The sequence below is a fragment of the Ixodes scapularis genome, unplaced genomic scaffold (assembly GCF_016920785.2).
Source record: "Ixodes scapularis isolate PalLabHiFi unplaced genomic scaffold, ASM1692078v2 PGA_scaffold4__175_contigs__length_147842914, whole genome shotgun sequence".
In the NCBI taxonomy this organism is placed as follows: Eukaryota; Metazoa; Arthropoda; class Arachnida; order Ixodida; family Ixodidae; genus Ixodes; species Ixodes scapularis.
The window spans coordinates 22,735,412-22,759,796 of NW_024609879.1; the positions used below are offsets into that span (position 1 = coordinate 22,735,412).

General features: G+C 45.4%; 1 pseudogene; it reads right to left on the bottom strand.

Annotated features, from left to right (window-relative positions):
- LOC115315236 overlaps positions 1-24,385 on the bottom strand; it is a 117,197-nt pseudogene that overhangs the window by 81,722 nt on the left and 11,090 nt on the right.

The following is a 24,385-nucleotide window of genomic DNA, read 5'->3' on the forward strand; positions in this document are numbered from 1 at the left end:
TTATCCAGCCTGACCAAGGTATGTTTGCTCTGAGACACGGGCTGCATCATTCATCACTTTATTTTACAACTCTGTAATAACAAGTTATTACACCGCTGAAAAAAAAAAAGTATGCACAGTGATGCATTTTGAAACTTGAACACGCATTACAATTTCAAGGAGGGTGGGTGCAATGAGAATACTGAGGATTCCAAAAAAGGTACTAAATATTTTAGTAGATCGTTCCGATACCCCCGATAGCCCCGATAACGATACTATGCATGCGCAAGGGAGGCGGTGGCGGAGTATCCGGTACCGTTATCGGAGTCATGGGAACGATCTACTAAAACTCTCTACTAACAGTAAACAGAATATGGAAAGCGACGCTGGCAAGCCTCCGTGGCCACAGTTAATCGAAAATCCAAACGAAGTTTATTGAAATTTGACGCGCGTGCGGGCAGCACCACACTGATTTGTACATCTACCCTTTCATTGATTTAATATTTTAATATTCTGTCAGCTGTACGGACTGTGGTAATGCCAATATTTTGAAAGGTTTTGTGTAGCCGCTTCTGTTTACACACATCTCAAAGAGTCGTAGTTTATGTTGTTGGCGTATGCAGCGTGCTCATGGTACCATAGAATGATCCAAGAAGTTAACAGAGCCCACTCGCGACCCAGTCAAATAAAAACGCCAGTTCATTGTGCTTGGCATTCGGGTGGAGAGGGTCACGTGATGCGCCGCTGGCGCGTTTTTGGTCGCCGGTGCCACAGGCAAGGGCTCGAAGGCAATTAATTACCCGAATTCGTCATAAATACCGCAGAAAGATTGCGAGATCATGATGTTGGATTAATTTGGGTTCGAAATGAGAGAGGTTAAAATGAGAAAAGTCTTTCTGACAATGGTCAAAACCAGAAAGTATGTTTTGAGAAATTTTGAAATGAGAAAGGTTAAAATGAGAAAAAGTCGTTTTGAGAAGGGTCAAAACCCGAAAGTTTGTTTTGAGAACGGTTTAAATGAGAAAGGGATAAACGCGAAAGTTGTTTCGCGCTGGGTTGAAATGCGAAGGTAAAAACGAGAAGGTAGAAATGCGAACGGGTTCAAATAAGAACCACCCCTCTGGCTTCCCCCTATTTGCAAAGATTTGGAGCGTGCGGGTGAGGACTTGAACACAGAACAAGCATCTTCGCACATATTCACGAGGAGAAAGAATAAAGCACTACTTATTTATTGCAACTCGGACTATATTACGTGGCTTTTAATTTATTTTGATCACCTGCATGCACAAAGAGTCACTTATCCAGTGTTAATGCGTAGTTCTTGCCACCTCTCTTAGTTTTCCACGTGTCCTTCGTTCGTTTGGCACGCATATCCCCCATGCTGGAAATCGGCGACGCCGTTCGCGCTAACAGTGTCAGACACTGCACATAAATACACGTACAAAGCGGTTTTAACACCGTTTTCAATGCCGCGAATTTCAAATAAAAAAACTCTGTAACTGACCAATTATTTCGTCTGCGTGACTGAGAAATGTTCCAATGTGCCTAGTACATACAAATTATTCGTGATATTGGCGCTTATAATCGAGCGCAGAGATAAAATGCACTTGCTTTTTCCCATAGAAATACATTACCGGAAGTCAATTTCTGATTGCTTGCTGTCTGCTTCGAAATGCAACAGCACACTATTGCCACCTGAGCCTCTAGCGTTTATTGTAAGAACACTATGATTAAAACAACAAAAAAAAATGTGTTCTTTCAAATAGCAATAGAGTTTGCCAAACTGGCTGGGTTTTGTTGTGTAGAGAACCGGAGTGGCTGCATTCTTGCCTATATAAAGTATGGTGAATGAGGAAACCTAGTAAAGACTAAGGACTAATCGATGGAGCTCGAGTAGATTTCGATGCCTTTTTTATGGAAAATTGTAAAATTACCTTCCCGCGCATTCTAACGTCACACTGATTAAAAGTAACCTTCCCGTTTAAAGTTCCTTCACCTGAAGGCACCGCCAGTCATCAGTGAATAAAAGAAACAATCTTAAACAGCATTCTAGAAAATTAGGTGTTTTCTTCGATATTGCTGCGCGCAGGGTCACGGACTTGTAGAAAGTTCTCGTTCATTCTTGCTGCGGACATAACTATCGTTCATCCTTGTTTTTGTTTGTAATGTACCGGCCGCTGGCCAGGACAGGGCGTGAGCGGACTCCCGTGCTTTCAAGAGCACGGGACTGGTGCACGGGTTTCTGGGCCTCGAGACGGGCATTCTAGGCGCCATAAAAGTAACGTCCGGACGTTTGTCTACCCCGAGCTTGAGTCCTTGCCTGGGATACATAACAATTGGCGACGAGTATGGGATACAGTCAAGAATTTCAGCACGCAGGATGGCTTCTCAAGGCAAGCTGGAGGAGTTCGACGGAACAGCTTGGACATCTTGGGCCAAACGCCTAAGCTTTTACTGCGAGGCCAACGCAGTTGAAGAGCCGTCAAAGAAACGAGCACTACTGCTTACACTTTGTGGACCCAAGACCTACGAGGTCGTACGAGCACTCGTGGCACCAAGAACCCCTGCAAACGTCAGTTTTGACGAGCTTATGGCACAACTCCAGAAACAGTTCGACCCGCGGCCGTCAGAGCTGTTCAGCCGAGCGAAGTTTCAAAGAAGAGACCAACAACCCGGGGAATCCATATCCAGCTACGCGGCGTCTTTGAAGAAGTTAGCAGCAGACTGCAACTTCGGGATCCCTGTGACACCGGGGACTGCGACAACTTCCGGTACAACAAGCGTCGGCTTGGCTTCAACTGCTACCGGCGCCACCGGCGAAGGAACACCTGTGATTTCGGGAACCACAGGACACACACCGGCTAATCCGACCATGGTACCCCTTGAGGTAATGCTCAGAGATCGTTTCGTTTGTGGCATAACTGATGAGCATCTCCAGCAACGTTTGTTTGCCGAAACCAATCTAACCTTTCAAAAGGCATATGACATGGCCGTGCGAACAGAAAGTGCCGCACAACATCAACGCGATTTGAAAACATACAAAGAGGAGGTTCATGCGGTTAAGAAAGAACAGCTACCACCTAAGCAGTTGAGTACGAGTGGCAGCAGACAGAGGGATCTACAGACATGCTACCGATGCCAAGAACAACATTCGGCTTACTCCTGCCAGTCCCGAAACGCACGGTGCAGCTTCTGCCACAAGAAGGGACATATCGAAAAGGCCTGTTTCAAAAAGTCAAGAACGCAGCACCTATCGCGGACGACACACAGCCTCGATCAGCCAGATGAGCTACCCGAATTTGACGATGATCATGCGGATACGCCATGAAGCCTGCACGAGCTGAATATGGTTAGAGCATCGAAGACGCTGCCAAAGTTTATGGTGACGCTGAGGATTGAAAATAAAGAGCTCGAATTCGAAGTCGACTCCGGAGCTGCTTGCTCAATCATCAGCGAAGCTACATATCGCCACCTCTGGCCGAAGAAGGCCCCTAAGCTAAACCAGGAGGGCCTGGCCCTCCGTACATGGTCAGGAGAGGGCTTACAAGTGCTTGGGACGGCAAGTGTACACGTCCGACATAAATCGAAGGATTACATCTTGCCTTTGGTCGTGACAAAAGGCTCAGGATGCAGCCTTCTAGGACGGAACTGGTTTCGAGACCTAAAGATCCGGGTGAGTGGAATCCATCACCTCGGCAACCACGGCAGCGTCGCCGAAGTCTTGAAGACACATGAGGATGTTTTTGACGCCAAGATCTTGGGACACAAAGGGCCACTAGTAAAACTGGAATTAAAAGAAGGCGCGACTCCCCACTTCCTCAAAGCACGACCCGTGCCGTTTGCACTGCGCACCGCGGTGGAGGCCGAGCTGCGGAGTCTCGAGAATCAAGGAATTTTGGAAGCGACGCAACACTCCGAGTGGGCCACACCGGTGGTTGTAGTACAAAAGAAAGATGGCACCATCCGGCTATGCGGAGATTACCGAAGCACGGTAAACAAGGAAGCAAAGCTCGCAGTGTACCCCATGCCGACGGTTCCAGAAATCCTGGCAAATTTGCAAGGAGGTGTGGTATTTTCGACGCTAGACCTCACCCAAGCGTATCAACAGCTACAACTGACAACTGAGACGGCTGACGTGTTGACCATCAGCACTATAAAAGTCCTCTATCGAGTCAAGAGGATGCCATTTGGCATCGCAGCTGCTCCAGCAATTTTTCAGCGATTCATGGAAACTGTTTTAGCAGGAATCCCGGGTATAGGGATATACCTCGATGATGTGATTATCAGTGGGGCCAACAATGCCAAGCACATGACTAGACTGGACACAGTATTGGCGAGACTTGCTCGAGCTGGTCTACGACTAAAAGATCTAAGTGCCGCTTCGCAGTGGAACAAGTACAATACCTCGGACACACCATCGATGCTGCCGGGATACACCCGACTGAGGAAAAACTCAAAGCTATCCACGAGATGCCAGAGCCGACCTGTCGAACAACGCTACAGTCGTTTCTCGGACTTCTAGCTTTTTACGACCGATTTTTGGCAAATCGGGCAACAATAGCAAAAGGTCTCTACGCACTGCTAGAGAAAGACAGACCTTGGGAATGGAAAGAAAATCATCGACGAGCCTTTCTGCAGCTGAAACAGGCCATCGCAAAACGTACGGTCCTCGCGCACTACGACGAGAACAGAACCTTGATCGTGTCATGTGACGCTTCCCCCTACGGCGTCGGCGCAGTATTAGCACAGTTAGATGCAGACGGAAATGAGGCTCCGATCGTGTTCGCATCAAGAACGCTCGGCAAGGCTGAAAAAAACTACTCGCAATTGGAACGTGAAGGGCTGGCTATCATTTTCGCAATGGACCGTTTTCATCGCTATGTCGCGGGACGTCCCGTGAAAATAACGACGGACCATCAACCATTGTTGGGCATCATGGGCCCGAAATCACCAGTCCCACCTGGGACAGACCTACAGTACCTTGGGACACCATCCATTTGGATTTTGCAGGGCCTGTAGATGGACAAGTCTATCTTGTCGTGGTAGATGCATACTCTAAATGGTTAGAGGTTCGTGCAGTTCGAAACATGACGTCATCAACTGTGATTTGTGAATTACGGAACATTTTTGCAACGTTCGGCATACCACGTAAAGTAATGTCGGATAACGGAACAGCTTTTATATCGCAAGAGATAAAAAGCTTTTACCACTCCAATGGAATCACAGCGGTAACAAGCGCACCTTATCACCCGGCAACGAACGGCCAAGCCGAAAGAATGGTACAGCAATTAAAGAAGGCTCTGGCGAAGGGAGAAAAAGACACGGTGAAACGTACACTGGCACGGTTTTTATACAAGCAGCATACCACGGTACACACTGCAACGGGCAAGACGCCGGCGTGGATGTTTCTTGGTCGAGAGTTGCCATCACCGCTACAGAGACTGCTGCAGCGGCCTACTTATGACCCTCCAACCACGTTGATAACCTCAGATTCGACACACTCGCAGGACTTTTCGGTTGGTCAGGCCGTGTGGATCAGGAACTTCCCAAGCGGAAGGACTTGGACAGCTGGCGTTATTACACGCCGTCTAGGTCCCCGGTCGTGGATGATCGACACCGAGGAGGGCCAGGAAAGATGGCACATGGATCATATTCGTCCAAGGAATTGCACCTCGCAGTACAGAACCAACAGTACACCCGCTCCAGTGTGGGACTTGATCCTGGAGCCCGACGAGCCGTCATCCGCACCTCCAAAGCCAGAGACATCACGTACGCCTCCGAGGCCGGAGCCCGCGCGTAGTGAAACACACCAACGCACCAGCAACCGGGTGCGAAGACCACCGGAAAGATTAGGAGTCGCAACTAAGTGAGGGGGAAGTGTAATGTACCGGCAGGTGGCCAGGACCGGGCGAGAGCGGACTCCCGCGCTTTCAAGAGCACGGGACTGATGCACGGGTTTCTGGGCCTCGAGACGGGCATTCTAGGCGCCATAAAAGTAACGTCCGGACGTTTGTCTACGCCGAGCTTGAGTCCTTGCCTGGGATACATAACATTGTTGTTCTAGAAAGTGCTTGTTCATTCTCGCCCCGAGCGCGCTACGCTCGAACCTTCTCCGCCGAATCTTCGAGATAGTGACTAACTCTAGATAAGGGGCCGCCCGCGACCTTGTCGAGTCAGTTTTCGCCCCAGCGTTCGACTCTGCTGTCGCGCCGACCTCGACGCTCGCGACGCTTTGTTATTATTTTCTATTCTCTTTTTGTTCTGGCACCTCTTTTTGTTTTGACGTCTACCCGCTGCCACGCATCGACGACACTCTGGACCGGCTGCGCCATGCCCGATACTTTTCGTCGATGGACCTGAAGAGTGGGTACTGGCAGATCGAGGTCGACGAACGGGATCGTGAGAAGACTGCCTTCGTCACGCCGGACGGACTGTACGAATTTAAAGTGATGCCGTTCGGACTGTGCACAGCACCGGCGACGTTCCAGCGCGTAATGGACACCGTTCTTTCCGGCTTGAAATGGCAAAGCTGCCTCGTCTATCTCGACGACGTCGTGGTATTCGCAAGCGACTTCGACGAGCACCTGAGACGTTTGCGAGCCGTACTACAGGCTATCCAGAATGCTGGACTGACACTAAAGCCGTCAAAATGTCGGTTCGCTTACGGCGAGCTCAAATTCCTAGGCCATGTCGTGAGTGCTCAGGGTGTAAGCCCTGATCCTTCCAAGACATCTGCTGTTGCAGAATTTCCCAAGCCATCAGACAAGAAAGCCGTAAGAAGATTTCTTGGACTGTGCGCTTACTACAGGCGTTTTGTTCGCGATTTTGCCAAGATTTCTGCACCGCTCAAGCATCTGACGAAGGACGACGTGAACTTCCAGGGGGGGGGAGGAGCAAGAACAAGCGTTCAACGAACTGAGGGAAAGACTCCAGTCGCCCCCTATCCTCGGACACTTCGATCCATCAGCGGAAACGGAAGTTCACACGGACGCCAGCAACGCCGGACTCGGCGCGGTACTCGTCCAAAGACAAGACGGAGCAGAGAGGGTGATCGCTTACGCAAGCCGGGCACTGTCTAAGGCAGAGAAAAATTACTCGACGACCGACAAGGAATGTCTCGCTGTCATCTGGGCGTTAACCAAGTTCCGCCCGTACCTGTACGGGATCCCGTTTCGCGTTGTCACGGACCACCACGCTCTCTGTTGGCTCGCCAACCTCAAGGACCCGTCAGGACGCCTCGCTCGCTGGAGTCTGCGACTGCAAGAATTCGACGTGGCCATTGTGCATAAGTCTGGCCGCAAGCATAACGACGCCGACTGTTTGTCTAGGGCCCCAGTCGAATCTCCTCCCGAAAGCACTGACGACGACGACGACGCCAGTTTTCTCGGTGCAGTGACAGATGCCGACATGGGAGCACTTCAACGAGACGACCCGGAACTTCGCGCCGTGATCGAACATCTCGAAGGCCAAGGAAGTTCAGTTCCGCGAGTCTTGGCCCGAGACTTGTCAGGCTTCGTTCTGCGACGAGGTGTGCTCTTCAAGAAGAACTTCGGAACGAGCAACCCTGCTTGGCTGCTGGTTGTTCCGGCCAGCCTGCGAGAAGAAATCTTTCAAGCATGCCACGACGACCCGACGGCTGGACACCTTGGCTACAGCCGGACGCTCGCCCGGATTCGTGACAAGTACTACTGGCCGAGACTCCCGAAAACAGTCCATCTGTACAAAAGGTCGTGCCATGAGTGCCAACGACGTAAGAGGCCTCCGACGAAGCCAGCAGGACTCCTGCAGCCGATACCTGCCCCGACTAGGCCTTTCCAGCGAGTCGGAATGGATTTGCTTGGGCCGTTCCCAACATCGACGCAAGGAAATCGGTGGATTATCGTCGCGACCGATTATCTTACACGATACGCCGAGACGAAAGCCCTGCCATCGGGAACAGCCGTGGAAGTCGCCAAATTTTTCGTCGAGTCCATTCTCCTTCGACACGGCGCACCTGAAGTACTGATTACAGATCGCGGGTCATCCTTCATGGCCCAGCTGACGCAAGAGGCCCTTCGTCCCAGCCACACCAGCCATCGTCGCACCACGGCGTACCACCCGCAGACCAACGGGCTGACGGAGAGACTCAACAAAACCATCGCCGACATGATTTCCATGTACGTCGACGTAGAGCACAAGACATGGGACGAGGTGCTTCCGTACGTCACGTTTGCGTACAACACAGCGGTTCAAGAAACCACGGGAATGACACCGTTCCAACTGGTACATGGCCGAACGGTTACCACGACGCTCGACGCCATGCTGCCTCACGTGCCAACCGGTGATGTCAACGACGACGCTCAACTCATCTCCCAGCGCGCGGAGGAAGCTCGTCAACTGGCAAGAGTCAAGATTCAAGACCAACAGCGAGTCGACGCACGCCGGTATAACCTTCGTCGCCGGGACGTCCACTTTCAACCCGGAGACCGGGTATGGGTTTGGACACCAATACGTCGTCGCGGTCTCAGCGAAAAACTCCTGAAACGCTATTTTCGACCCTACAAGATCATCCGACGCCTCGGCGATCTGAACTACGAAGTCCTTCCCGACGGAACGCGCCCATCTGCAAGACGTCAGCCGCGACCCGAGGTGGTGCACGTCGTCCGGCTGAAGCCGTATTACGAACGATAGCACTTTCCACTCTCGTCGACGGGTGAACTGTGAACTGTGAACTGGGACTCGCGATTCTGCTGCCTTTTTGTTTTGGATTTGTTTTTGTTTGTTGTTCTTCGTTTTGTGCTACATCGGGACGATGCACTTTTTAAAGGGGGGGGGGGATAATGCCGCGCGCAGGGTCACGGACTTGTAGAAAGTTCTCGTTCATTCTTGCTGCGGACAGAACTATCATTCATCCTTGTTTTTGTTGTTCTAGAAAGTGCTTGTTCATTCTCGCCCCAAGCGCGCTACGCTCGAACCTTCTCCGCCGAATCTTCGAGATACTGACTAACTCTAGATAAGAGGCCGCCCGCGACCTTGTCGAGTCAGTTTTCGCCCCAGCGCTCGACTCTGCTGTCTCGCCGACCTCGACGCTCGCGACGCTTTGTTATTATTTTCTATTCTCTTTTTGTTTCGGCACAAGTTCGCCACATTAAACGTTTAGTTCTTCCTGTTTATTTATTGTTATTCTGGTCACCACCCGTGACAATATCGCCATATTTACCGAAACATTGTATACTGATTATTCAGACCTGTTCCAATCCATATCACCATTATTCCGCGTGCATTGCGGAGTTGAAAACGTTTGTGTTGTGTTGGCGGCCCGAAATTCGCCCAGCCAGCGATCAGGGCAACACACGTTGTCCAACACAAGTTTCTGCGATTTTTGTTACCAAAAGTTGTCATACCGAGGCAACATTTTAGTTGTCTTTCATGTTTGTCTTGCTGTTGGCCGCGATGTGACAGGGTTGTAGGACAACACGGGGAGAGAGCAACAAATTGCCCGACTGTTGGTCAACCTGTTGTGTTGCTGATGCCGTCGTGTTGCCTCAGTGTGGCAGGGCCTTAAGTCTGTCAATACCAATTTAACATGCTGCCACCTTGATAAGGGCATGCCAACATTAACGACAACTAAAAAAAAAACACTTTTCAATCTAAATCAAATTTTGAAGGTGCGTTTTTGATGTGGCTTACGCCTATACAACTTTCAGAACCTTAATACCATTATTGTTTATCAGTAATGTGACTATCGATTATCTGATATATTTAAAAGGGCAGAGTAAAGGGTGGATGCTTTTTGCAAACCTTAGCGATGTTGCGTAGTAATTTGTTGTCCTATTCTTTTCGCAATGCACAAATGTCGATGGTGGTCACTCAGCGTACAATATATGGCTTTCAAAAGCATAGCCGTACCCTGTCACTGCGGTTGAAAAATTGTTTTGCAAAACAAAACAAAAAAAGAAATTAATTTTGGAGTATAACAACAGAAGGTTGGCGGTTAATCATTTGTGCTTAATATATATATATTTTTTTTCAAATGGGGTCCAGTTATTGAAATCATTTGCAGTTCTTACTTTATACATAAACGGTTTTCACTTGTTTTTTACAGTCATTTTTTGTGTATGCGTACGTTGAGCGCTATTGATCGTTGAGTGCTGCAGGCTTGCATGCAGCTTACTATTGTAGGATCTGATGACTTCTTAGCCGCACCGTAAATATTTTTCCTTGGGCCCCATTTAAAATTTTATAAATAAGATTAATGTTTTCATTGTGAGGAACGTCGTTTCAGATGCGGTATATTCGGCAAAAAGCTCATTACTAATAAAACAACATTAGAGAGTAATTCAAAGAGTGTGACGGCAACCCCCCATTGCGCAGGTATTTACCGCATGAATTTCATGTGAATTCATAAAAAAACATTACATTTTTGTTTCTTGTTTTTTTTTTTGCTGAGATAAAACTCGGAAGAGTTGCCTCTCCTAATTACATGTGGCACTTTATTAGTTCCTACATTTGAACGTGCAGTCGTGGCACCACGATTTAATTTGAAATACGAGTAGTAGATATATCTATGTGATCAGTTCAGTCTCAAATGCTTCAGAATTAAATGATAAACACGCTTAACGTTATTTGGCTGGTGAAAGATTAGCTTTAATTATATGTATCTCAAATAATATACCAGAAACATATGTTTTTGTTTGTTTTTATTTGTTTCTGTAGAATCATGATGATCATAAAAGGGTAATATATCAACAAAAAACATACCTGACTGCGAACTATCTGAGGTCCATTTCTTTCGGTAAAGACAAAATTTTCTCCCAGGGAAGAAATTTTCTCCAATCGCAGTGTTAGTCCATCCTTAATATGCAATAACGTTTCCCCATTTGTTCCTCTTTCCTCAAGTAGGCGTGGATAGGCAATGTATTCCTTGCCAGGTCCTGTTTATCAAGTGAACGAATAAACCATACACCAAAATTTTAACACAAGGTACATGGCGAGACGCAAGATTGATTGACAGATTGGAATGTTTGGAATAGTATAAAATAAGAAAAATAAATAACCAATAGAAACGAAAACGTATAGAAAGTTTAGAAAAAACTACCTCATTGGAAATTCATTATGCAGGCACACGCATAGAAGAGTGTAGGCAAAAACTACCATATTGTCAGGTGCAAAACGTTTACACCTTTGAGGGAACTAAGGCTCTCTAGACACATTTTGGTTAAATCTTCAGGTGAGACACTTATGCAACTAAATAATCTTATAGCAAAAACAAAAAGCTTTTATGAAAATATTTTTGTCACGCGCCTCTCTTCGAGCTGGGAGTGATCGCGAAATACGCTTATTTTTAAGAGATTTGAGTCTAAAACAGAGGCGTGTTCAGAATCGTTCAAATGGGTTTCGCAACAAGAATATTTCGTTAAAATTTGTGATCGGGCAAAGCTAATTTTGTTGCCTTACGTATGCATAACGGGGGTTAAAATGATTTGTATAATTAACTGCTCCTTTCAGCTTAGCCAAGAAAGCTTGCAATCGCCAGCACTATAACATCTTAGGCCATATTTATATATGTATATTTGTCTTATAATTTACACTGGAAACGAACGGACTAGACAGCGACAAGCACACACGTCTCAAAGCGCAGCTGCAACCATTTCAAAGACACAAGTATTAAATGCCCCTTTCTCACGTAACCTTCGACAATTTTGCTCACGTTACTGCGGCCACGCCACGCCAACTATGCAATATTAATTTCATTGACAAACCATGCTTTATATGGTACTCGCTCACATATCATTCAAGGACTTCACTTGTGCTACTTTCCTCCTGTAAATCCTCAGATTGACATTTTCTTATTAAATTCATAGAGAAAGCGACAATACAGGCGAGTTGGTTCATGACATAAGAAACAGCGCACAAATCACAAAGACGATTAAGTTGTGGAAGGCGAAAGAGCTGTAACTATCAGCATCTAGCCTGTCTATACCTTTTTGTCTTTGATGTTTTTCCGCGGTTTCTCGTTGCGCATAAAAATAGGACTTACTCAAGAACAAAAGTTATCACTTGTAATGCATTGCCTTATTCATTGGTTTGATTTTTCTTTCGTCTATTACAAGCGCGTCAGCAATAAGAAAATGTGTTTTAACCTTGTAATTATTTCAGTAATGTTGTTTTCTTGAATAATTATCACTATGTTGGATTTCAGTCAGCTCTATGTCAGAATACTACTTAGCAAGTTACGGATCATTAACACAGAAGCCCTTGACTGGACCTGGCTAGGTCACGCTAACATAAGACACCGAGTTATCCAAAATTGGCGCATCGTATGCAACATAAGAAAGTAGACTTTCAATAGGTTCCTTGCCATGCCTCGAGAATTCGCGGGTGTACTGGGAACTCCCGGTTGTATTTGAGCTTAATTAGTCACAATAGTTATATATTTAAACCATTATAACTAAATTGCATTAGTTAATGTACTATTAAAGACATTTACAACTATATCGTTGGGTCGCTCTCAATGGTATCTATTAAAATTATACTGTCAGTATATTTTAGAGTAGCACAAATATATAGGCCTAAATGAGGTAATTGCTCGGAAATTTTGAAACTTGAGAAGCCCGAGTATGCTAAGGTAGTGCTATATCTGACCTTCTTTGGCAAACGTCTGGGTATTTCGGCCCTAATTCACAAAAGAAGTGCCAGATTTAGTCTTCACTCTCTGTTAGTTCGGCTGTCGTCTGGCCTCTTCGAGCCCAAAATCGCCAAGCCTGTGCCAAAATTAGGATTATTGCTTGATAGTTCCGCTGTCATCTAATATCTTTGGACCCGAATAGCAAAACAAGTGTCAAAGTTATGCTTCACACTCTGATAGTTCGGCTGTCATCTGGCAGCTATGGGCAAAAGCCGCCAAACAACTGAGAGTTAGGCTTACTGTCTGGGAGTTTGGCTACCATCTGGCATTGTTGAGCCCAAATCGCCAAACAATTGCCAGAGTTAGGCTTCCTGCGTGAAAGCTCGGTGTTCATCTGACGTCTTTCGTTCCAAACCACCAAACAAGTGCAAGAGTTAGGCTTCATTGTCTGTTGATACGGTTATCGACTGGCCTCTTTGACCCTCAATTCATACGAAGTAACAGAGTGAGGTAATCAGGGCAGGTCCCATTGGCGCTGTTTAATTTACGTTTAGAGATAGATGACCGATGAAGTATTAGTGGTACGCAGGTCGTCTGCAACTTAGGTAAATAAAAATCAAGCATAATTTTGCTCGCAACTCTCTATTTTCTTTGGTATCTCTTGACTTCTCCAGCCTAAAGGAGGGACGAATGTTGGGTCGCGGCTGGACTTGAGAACGATAATTTTGCAAACACAGATAGCGCCGGATTGTTGTACTCGGGCGTAGGTTCACACGCCAATATCCGGACGCGACGTGAGATTGGTTCCACGTTACCGCAATTGCTGCCATCAGACGAGCGCTGCGCAAGACTGATGTGCGCACGTCTCCTCAACACATGCCATTATTAGACCACGCGTTGGGAAATCGACTGGAGCTTTCGTCGTGTCTTTCAATGTGACTGACAGCTGTCAAAGCCTAGCGAAAAGAAAAAAAAAAGCAGATACACTCTTAAAAAAAAAAGAGTCGCTATGACTCTCTTTGGGGGGTATTGGCGCGCCGCAGAATCGACTCCAGTTTGTAGAGTCCCTCGACTCTTTTTTCAAAAAGGGTCGCCACGACTCCCCGTGGGGGGTCTCTGCGCGCTACAGATTTGACTCCTCCACGACTCGTTTGTAGAGTCACTTGACTCTTATTTAAAAAAGAGTCCCGCGACTCTCATCACACTGGAGTCATGGTAGTGTATGGGCGACTCCAGGTGACGTAGTCAACTGCGACTCTTTAACGACTCTTATCCAACGAAGAAAAAGAGTCACACAACTCCATCCTGGTAATCCCCGTGACTTTCTAACAAGAGTTGTGAGGACCCTCCTTTTATGAAGAGTCCCCCGACTCCTATCGCAAAAGAGTCATGGGAGTGTATGAGCGACTCTCCGAAAGATAGTCAGTGCTGGCTCTCACTTTGTCTGGAGTATAGCAGCCCTAGTCAAGTATCAGTTTGTTGAACAAAGGGAGGCGTTGTGATCGCTAGGAGACTTCTTGTCGCCTGCGAGGTTCAACTTGAATTACTCTAAAACAAGGGTAGTAACATCAACTGTGTGAAAATATAAAAGTTGAAATGGGAATTTCGATTCCACTTAAAAGAAGCGGTAACATCAATTGTCTGCAAGTGTAAACGTCGAAATGCAGAACTGATATCTTACAATTTCCTGTAATGAAACATGGAAAAATGAACGATGGTGGCCTTAACGATGCTGAACTGAATGCTGCTCTAAAATTTATCATGAAACACAACAGAAGCTTTCAGGACAGCATTGTTTTGTTACATTGGAATTTGCACACAACAAAAAAAAAAGTAAAAGTTTTTTTTTTAATCGGCAGCTTAACTTTCTATTAGTTTGGTTATACTTATCATTTACAATAGGTTGTATATCTTTTTTGTCACATGTCTATACTATTGCCAAGAGCTGGTGTGAACGAGCATGTTCTGTTGCTTTATGCCTGCTTTGAGTGGGCAGGTGGGTGGCAATAAATTGCAGGAATCTTCAAATTTAACAATAAAGATAGCTGTTTTCTCTCAGCTCATATCACTGCCATTTGTGGAAATGAAACTTCATGAGTCCTACCATGCAGGCACTGCAAAACAAGCCACAAGTATTTAAAACAATTACTTTATTAGAAATTAATGTGATACATATTGGCTCAAAAGCCTGCTTCGGCTTATCACAGGGGTTTTATCACAAACACTAAACAAATAACATCATAAGAAATAATACTAATACACAAAACTGGTATAACTATTAGACAAGAACGAAAATAAATTACAATGACAAGTTTTGTGAAGGCTTGCTTTGCCTGCTTGATGTTGAGGATTAAATTAGAATTAAAAAAAATTACAACAAGTTTCCTAAAAGCTTTGTTTGCCTACTTGCTGTTTTTTCAAAGCTTTGTTTTTCTTTTTGCAGTTTCTTCTTCTATGGTTTGAATCCTCATATCAACAGATGCACAAAAAAAAATCTAACAGAAGTTTAGATACACAATGGAACACACAAACCTTTGCATTATAGCTGGAATATTCACCAAATACATATGGAAAACATTAAAAGAGTAACCAATATTGGTAATTCTTTTTCCCTGTTCTAGGAATGTGCTTTAAGTGCTGTCACAACTTTCACAGCTCTTACCGAAATCTTTGTATTTTTTTTACCCATGAGGGTGCTCAAACACAAAAAGTGTGCTTCGTCGATTCCCCCCACATACTGACCTTTCTATGCTCAGTACATGGCTAATACCCGAGAGATTCCTGCTGAAAAGTCCAGGATGTCGATTGATAGGGCCTCGCAGACAACGCACATGCTGCCGGATGTCCATGGGTGCTTTCCAGTGAAAAGTAACGCCGGGTTCCCGAAAGTCTTTACCGGGTGGGTCCTGGGAAAAAAAAAGCCAATGATAAGAAATAAGTTCTGGAAGTCGGACGAAGTTGTAGGTGAGCAAAGTAAAATTGTCGAGGACATGTTAAGTGCCCGCAGTGTCATAGATGGAAAGTCCATGCAACAGGGTGAAGGCAAGTGAGGCAGACGCCCATTGCTGCCTTTCTATATTTTGCTTTCCCCAATTCTCACTTGATTGTGAAGCATTTTGTACGGTGGAACTAGTGGATCAGGGTGTCTACCAAATTTCTGATTTCAAATTCCTTGACTTTTCTAAAATTTCCCTTGACTATTTTGATAAAAACTTCCTGACCACTCCTGGGTCAAAGGATCATAATTCGGAAACATTACTCAGCATAGTCGTGCCCATGTGCAACCATCAAGCTTTGTTTCGTATTGCCGTTCCACTCTCAGTGGTCATTTTCCCTGATGAAGCCAACTTTTTGACGATTTCCCTGAGAATTTCAGGTTGGTAGACACCCTGATGATGTATCAGGTTACAGATGGACACCATAAAATGCAGACTATTGCATTCAAAATTATTTTAGCCATCAGGAGGAACTTAAAATATTCCCATGGAGAGAGATAGAGAGTGGAGGGGCGGGGGAGGCTGCTGCTGCTATTGTCTGCTTTTTCTTTTAAAAGAATATCAATTTAAGGCTCAAAGGGAACGTAAATAATAAATCAGTAAGTGCACTGAGAGCACTTGAAGCACAAGAGGCACGGTCCCTACTGAGGAAAGAGGGGAGGATACCAAGTCTAGCTGAACCTGTTCTGCAGCACCCTGCATAATCTAGTTGCTAGGCAAGACTGGGGCTTATCTACTGAGAGTGTCTAGTACAGTCAAAGGAAGCATTATAAAATTCTTTGCTGGGCAAGGTGCTTCGCGGCTGCAATGAAAGAAAAGAGTACATTAAGGCAGGGACAAGAAAGGAAGGGAAGACTTTTTTTCTGAATAAACTAGTTGGTAGTGAGCGCTTGTTTCTTCCTTTCTCGTCCCCGTCTTATTGTGCTCCCTTTTGAGTTGTAACGAAAGCAAGCCACGATGGAATTTAGAGAGGGCTTAAAGCTTGCTTTAACATCTGTGTGCATGTGAGGGAATGCTTCATGTACAAGGCCTACTACAAGGTAATAATCATTACAATTTCCATCATCACTCATCAACAATAAAAAAAAGAGTACATAATGCATCTCTGCACTACAAAGTCTCTTATAAATTTTCATGTGCTGTACCTATATAGGCATCCTTTGCATGCAGAAATGGCGGGACACTAAAACTAATAGTAATTTGTTTATCATCTTTTCTTAGATAAATGTTTCTGAAGTTTGGCAGGAAAGACCCGCCTTCCAACATGAGCCCGAATCTGGTCTTTGGTTTGTTTTGAAGTCATGGCCAAGTACTCCTAATAAAATATTGAAATAACCAGTTGAGAAGACAGCAGATGATACTTATCTCACTTGGTCTCCAGCTTTAAAAAAAAATATGTTTATAGATTGGCATAGCGAAGAAACCCTTTCAAACACATTTATCTTAAACAACCATAGTTACATGTGATTTATCTTCAGCATGAGTAGTTACATCTACCACGCAAACGGCACGGCTTTCCTCTGCTCTTGTCCCTTCCCCCATCTTGTTTTCTTTTGCGAAGATCGGCATTGATAAGAATAGCGTAGGCCCTGACGACAGCAAACTGAGCTTGTTAGTGGTTGTCCGCACCAATTTAATCATAACAGTCTAACCCTCTTTTTTAAGAATGCAAACAAACGAATGCTCTCCCACTGAAAAAAAAAAAGGGGTGAAGTGGATTAGAGTATGACCATAGCACCTCTATACTCATAAAGCCTGCCAGTTCGACGACTGAGTCATAGAGTGCCTGGTCACAGATTTGGAACGTGAGGATTTGGTAGCACAGAGCATTAAAGAGCCATTCCTCGGGGAACCTGGACGTCAGCACACAGCTTTTGCAGTGGCGAGGTCCCAAAACATACTTTTTTCGTGTTTCGCGTCCGCTGCAGCGAGACTCTTCTCCGTTGTATGCCACCCCACATTTTTCCATTTCGGCGACCGCTCCTCGTGGCAATCTGCCAGGTTTCGTCAGTATAAAGGAGGCTATGATACGACATAAACTGGTGCTCTGTAGCGGGGCGCCATCCTGCTGTGTAATCTTTGGGCAGCCCCTTTGTCCACAGAACTCTGAGAATGTAGAGATTATCTATCCTACCTGTGACATTATCTGCAACTCACAAATTTCAGTGCTGCATTGGATTGTTTACAGCAAGGCATGCAAGTGAGTCATGTTTTTTTTTTATCCGCAAAACTTTCAAAAGGCCGAATTGTTTACCTCGGCAAAAACTGCACGGTTCGGGGCACACCCACGCAGGCGGCAAGGCGTTGACACCAAGAGGTCCCGTTCTCTTTCCCTCGCTGGCTCTTGTAGTACCCTTGTCTCCGTCGACTGAAAGGAAAGTTCCTTCAGTGTCGTGCATACTTGAGCCTCCACTGAAGCAAAAATGATTCCATATGAACCTACTTGCCATTAAAGACCAAAGTTCACTTCTTCACTCTTATTTTCTACCAGCCTAATACAATGGTTTGTTAACAGGAACACCGCCGTTAACTAGAACACTCATTCAAAATGCAAGTCCTACGTAGTAAGGAATCATGTTCAAGGTCTAATTAAACAACAGGCATGGGCACTAAAGACACCCTCTTACATGGGTGGGCATTAGTGGACCCGATTTGGCTAACATTTGCGAGGCCTACCTTGACAACATAATAAATGACATTGTTTCTGGTCACATTATTTTTTTTAGATGCCTTGGCATTAGTTCTGACCTTGGACTGGTTTTGAGTGCACCAATATCATGTTTGCAACTTTGCCATGGGAACCACAAAGTTCTTTCAAAACTAAATAGCAAGCTTTAAAATAAAATAACAAAAAAAGTTGTACAGATGCACGAATATAATTACCATTGTCTATGCCCTACCTGCTGGCACCTGTTTCCAGAAAAATCAACAAATACCAAAGTAATGCACATAATATACATCGTGAAGAGGCCTGCCGAGAACCTGATGAAATGCCAAGAACGCATGAACTGTTAAGTTTTCCGTTCACTGCATGGTTCTCTAAAGGCCCGTTCACACTCTTGCGACCTCTTAAAACTGGGTTCCTTAAAACCTCTTACAACGGATGGATAGATGGATGAACCCGGCTGAGCCCTTTGGATCGGACGGTAGCTTATGCCACTTAGCCATTTTGTTTCACCATTTAAGCTTAGAATATTTATATGTGAAATCTATATTCACTCCGCACCGCAAAGGAAGTGGGGCTATGAAACCCCTTGCCATCAGTTAATAAGAAAATACCTAGTTTTCTCTCGCTTTCTGCCACCATTCACTTAATTTTGGCTTGGTAATCTCTACAGTCTTGAAATCCACTTTCCCTTCGCTGTCTCTAAAACCCAATGACTTTATTAAATTCATGTTGTCTTCAGTAGGCATAGGGTGAAGCCCTTTACAGTATATTATCAAGTGCTCAGCCGTCTCGTCCTCCTCTCCACAAGCAGTGCACACTGTATCCATTTCCTGGTACCTCGCTCTGTATGTTCTGGTTCGCAGAACACCCGTCCTCGCCTCAAACAACGAGCTTCCCGTAGAGTCGTCATAAATGCTTTCTTTGGCAATAACTGTTTTGTTTAATCTATAGCTTTCCAGAGCCGTCTTTGTCTGCATTCCGTCTAGCCACCGATCTCTTTCTGTGGCCTTAACTTTCTTCTTAACTGAGACCTGCTCTTCCGTATCTCCACTATAGCCTAAAAACTTTCCTCTTAATTTCCTAGTGCGCTGTCTCCACCTTGTGTTTATACTACTCATGCATAAATAGCTGAAAACCTTTCGTGCCCATTGGTCCCTATCCATTTGCCTCGACCGATCCTCAAATCCTATCTTGCTCACCACTTCCCTGCTCTCAAAAGACGCCCAACCATGTCTCCTTGTACTCCCTGGTTTGGCGTTTTGTAATGTGCCCCCAAAGCCAGTCTACCTACTCCGCGCTGTTTTATTTCTAGTCTTGCATCCACTTCAGATTTCATGCATAGCACTGCGTTTCCAAAAGTCAAGCCAGGCACCATGACCCCTTTTCCAGATCTCTCTCACCACCTCATACCTGTTGTAATTCCAAAGTTCTCTATTTTTCATTACAGCTGCATTTCTGTTGCCCTTACCTATTATATACTTTTCATGCTCACTGAGATATTCTGCACCATCACATGTCCATACTCCTAGATACTTGTATTTACTAGCTCTCTTAACTGTAATATTCTGTATTTTCAGCCTCTCAACTTCATCACAGTTAAAAATCATGACTGCTGATTTTTCACTACTGAATTCTAAACCTAATTCCTCTTCTTCCTTACCACAGATGCTCATTAATTCCTGAAACTCTGTCCTGTTGTTAGCCATTAGTACAATATCACCCGCATACATCAATCCCGGTAAGGATTGCTAAATTTTTTGGCCTAGTTTACTGTACAAAAGGTTGAATCCAAGCCCACTCTTCTCTAGTCTATCCTCCAATCCTCTCGGATACAACATAAACAGCAAAGGCAATAATGGGCACCCCTGCCTAAGGCCTCGTCTTACCTCTATTTCCCCCGTCTCCTTTCCTTCCCATGTTATAATCACCTTATTATCTTTGTAAATGTTCCTTAATAGGGCTGTTAGTCCTTAATCTAGGTTTAAGCTCTCCTGTATGTCCCACAGGTTCCTTTGGTTCACATTGTCATAGGCACCCTTGATATCCAGAAATGCCAGCCAGAGCTGTCTGTTTTGTTTTTGAACTATTTATATACACTGTGTTAGAGAAAATATATTGTCCTCCAACCTTCTTTGTTTCCGAAACCCGTTCTGTAACTCGCCCAGTATGCCCTCGCAATCTACCCATTCCTCCAGTCTGTGCTTTATAATCTGCATTACCAACCTGTAAATAACTGGTGTCACGGTTATGGGGCGATAATTCCTAATATCAGAAATATCTCCCTTTCCCTTATATATCATACTCATCCTACTAAACCTCCATTCATCTGGAATATTTCCTTCTGTTATCATAGCGCTCACTACATCCCTTAGTTTTGCCTTAGATTTAGGACCCAAATTCTTCACCAGCTTGATTGGGATCCCATCTGTGCCTGTCGACGTGCCACTAGGGACTCTTCGTTCTGCCTTTTCCCATTCTGTTTGTCCAAAATCCGGAAGTACCCGTTCCCGATATTTCTCCTCTATCACTGCTCCTATATATCGTAACGCATCATCTCCCTCTAATTGATCTCCCTGACGCGAGAGTATGAACCTCCATCTAGCTTGCGTCGTTTCACCGAGTGAGTTCAAGTGCTCCCAAAGCTTCTTAGCTGCGTTTCTATCTTTTTGCTTACATTACTCATCCATTCCTCACCCTTTCTCTGAATTTTCGCATTGATCAAACTGGATGCCTCTCGGCGACAAGTTATAAAAGTGTCCCATTTTCACTTTACTTCCGTTTCTGAATCCCCACTGCGCTTAGAATACCTGTGTTCTCTATAGGCTTCTTGAGGTTTTTGTATCGCTTGCTTCACTTCTTTGTCCCACCAGCTTTTTGGTCTATGTCCTTGCTTCCCCTTTCGTTTACTCTGAACTTTGTCTAGTTCCAGAGCAAAAAGCCTGGTTAGGCTCTCGTAGGTCCAATCTGTATACCGTTGCCCCGAAACTGCTTCCCCTATTCTTTCAGTAACTATTTCCAACTCTTTGTCGCTGCAGAAAGTTTGCTTTGAATTGTGTTGTCTAGTTTCAGCATTTATTTCTCTGGCAAAATTCAGCTTAAAGGGCAACTCCACTCAAAAAGTCGACCCTATCGAAATGACTGATATCGCTTTAGGAGGTCAAAATACGGTCATACCCAAAATATTACGTCAAACCGACGCCGCGTTATCGATTAAAACCAATATTAAAAATGTTCTCCCGGCTCGGTTAGCGGCCCGAAAGCGGGTGAGCAACGCTGGCACCGGGTGAGCTAGTGAAACAACACTGGGCAATGACGTAGTTCTAGTCCTACGCTCACGTACGGACGCCACGAGCGCTTCGTTTCCCGTGGCATTCTGCGATTCTGCTGACGGCACGAGGTGTTTACCACATTATTTTGTGTTTCCCTATTTTTTTTAGCCTCCAGGCAGTTCCTTTAACTCCAGCATTGCTTCCGCGACAGCGCGGAAGAGAGCGAAGCGGTGCCGCTCGCTCACGCGCGCGTCGTGGAGCCGGAGAGACTCGCCGTACTCGCGTTGGGCAATGTCGAGCAGGATTTGTAGTGGCCTGGGTTGCACCAAAAACCCGGTGCGCAACCCGGAGCTGCGGTTCCACCAGTTCCCAAGAGACCGTAAGAGGCACAAGGTGTGGGTCGGTGCCGTTCGCCGGATAGACTTCGGAAGACCGTTGACTCTGAGCTCCAACGCGAAGCTCTGCTCCAAGCAAGCTCTGCTCCCAGCACTTTACGTCAGACACCTACACACGGGATCTGCGGCTGCTGACTGTTGCGGGTTTCTCCACGAAACATGCGTCTTTGAAGAACGATGCGGTGCCGTCGCTGTTCGCGTACCGTCCGCCGGCTGCTCCAGCACGATCGGCCAGACGCAGCAGGTCGCGGCTGATCTAACTAGCGTGCACATAAAGGCACCTTAGCTTAGCAACTTAGACCACTTGTGGATAGATCTGTCCGTCTATCTCCCGTTATTTCGTTTTCTCTCGGTCCGCGAGCAAAAAACAAATACAGTCACGCTGCGCCGGCACCGACCGCGTCATATTTATAGCAGTCGGATTCGCTTTTCGGCCGGCAAATGTATAAAAACACACTAAAACTTACTACATTTGGTGCATATTAACAAAGTGAAGCGGTAAAAAAAGAAAATGTGCATCTAACCTTCTGTTTTGAAACTCCACGTGCGATTGAGCCGACCTTGTCGGCGCGACGGCTGAGAAGCGCGGGACCAGAACTAGGTCATGCCGACGACGCGCCACTAGTATCACTGTTGCCAAGCTGCTTCAACCGGTAGTTTCGGTTTCGCCGTGCCGCGAGAACAATACTTGGATTCGCGATATCTACAAAACTATACACACTACCGAAAAACAAATTATATCTCGTGATTCAGGGCCGTTGGCTTCGACTAAACAGATCATAACCCAAAAATTGTAAAAATGGAGTGGAGTTGCCCTTTAAGGCCAACATGAGCCCGAATCTGGTCTTTGGTTTGTTTTAAGTCATGGCCAAGTACTCCTAATAAAATATTGAAATAACCAGTTGAGAAGACAGCTATGATACTTGTGTCACTTGGTCTCCACCTTTAAAGAAAAATATGTTTACAGATTGGCATAGCGAAGACACCCTTTCAAACAGATTTATCTCAAACAACCATAGTTACATGTGATTTATCTTTAGCATGAGTAGTTACATCGACCACGTAAACGGCGCAACTTTCCTCCGGTTTTGTCCCTTCCCCTATCTTTTCTTTTGCGAAGATTGGAATTGATAAGAATAGCGTAGGCCCTGACGACAGCAAACAGAGCTTGTTAGTGGTTGTCCACACCAATTTAATCACAACAGTCTAACCCTCTTTTTTAAGAATGCAAACAAAAAGATGCCCTCCCCCTGAAAAAAAAAAAAGGAGTAAAGTGGATTAGAGTATGATTATAGCACCTCTAAACTCACAAAGCCTGCCAGTTCGACGGCGGAGTCATAGAGTGCCTGGTCAGATTTTGGAGCGTGAGGATTTGGTAGCACAGAGCATTAAAGAGCCATTCCTCGCGGAACCTGGACGTCAGCACACAGCTTTTGCAGTGGCGAGGACCCAAAACATACTTTTTTCGTGTTTCGCATCCGCTACGGCGAGACTCTTCTCCGTTGTATGCCACTTCACCTTTTCCATTTCGGCGACCGCTTCTCGTGACAATCTGCCAGGTTTTGTCAGTATAAAGGAGGCTATGGTACGACATATACTGGTGCTCTGTAGCGGGGCACCATCCTGCTGTGTAATCTTTGGGCAGCCCCTTTGTCTACAGAACTCCGAGAATGTAGAGGTTATCTATCCTACCTGTGACATTATCTGCAACTCAAGAACTTCAGTGCTGCAATGGATTGTTTACAGCAAGGCATGCAAGTGAGTCATGTTTTTTTTATCCGCAAAAACGCAAAACTTTCAAATGGCCCAATTGTTTACCTCGGCAAAAACTGCACGGTTCGGGGGACAGCCACGCAGGCGGCAAGGCGTTGACACCAAGAGGTCCCGTTGTCTTTCCCTCGCTGGCTCTTGTGGTACCCTTGTCTCCGTTGACTGAAAGGAAAGTCCCTTCAGTGTCGTGCATACTTGAGCCTCCACTGAAGCAAAAATGATTCCATATAAACCTACTTGCCATTAAAGAGTAAAGTTCACTTCACTCTTATTTTCTACCTACCTAATACAATGGTTTGTTAACAGGAACACCACCGTTAACTAGAAAACTCATTCGTAATGCAAGTCCTACATAGTAAGGAACCATGTTCAAGGTCTAATTAAACAACAAGCATGGGCACTAAAGACACCCTCCTACATGGGTGGGTACTAGTGGACCTGATTTGGCTAATATTTGCGAGGCCTAGCTTGACAACATAATAAATGACATTGTTTCTGGTCACATTATTTTTTTTAGATGATTAGTTCTGACCTTGGACTGGTTTTGAGCATACCAATATAATGTTTGCAACTTCGCCATGGGAACCACGAAGTTCTTTCAAAACTAAATAGCAAGCTTTAAAATAAAATAACAAAAAAAGTTGTACAGATGCACGAATATAATTAGGATTGTCTATGCCCGTACCTGCTGGCACCCGTTT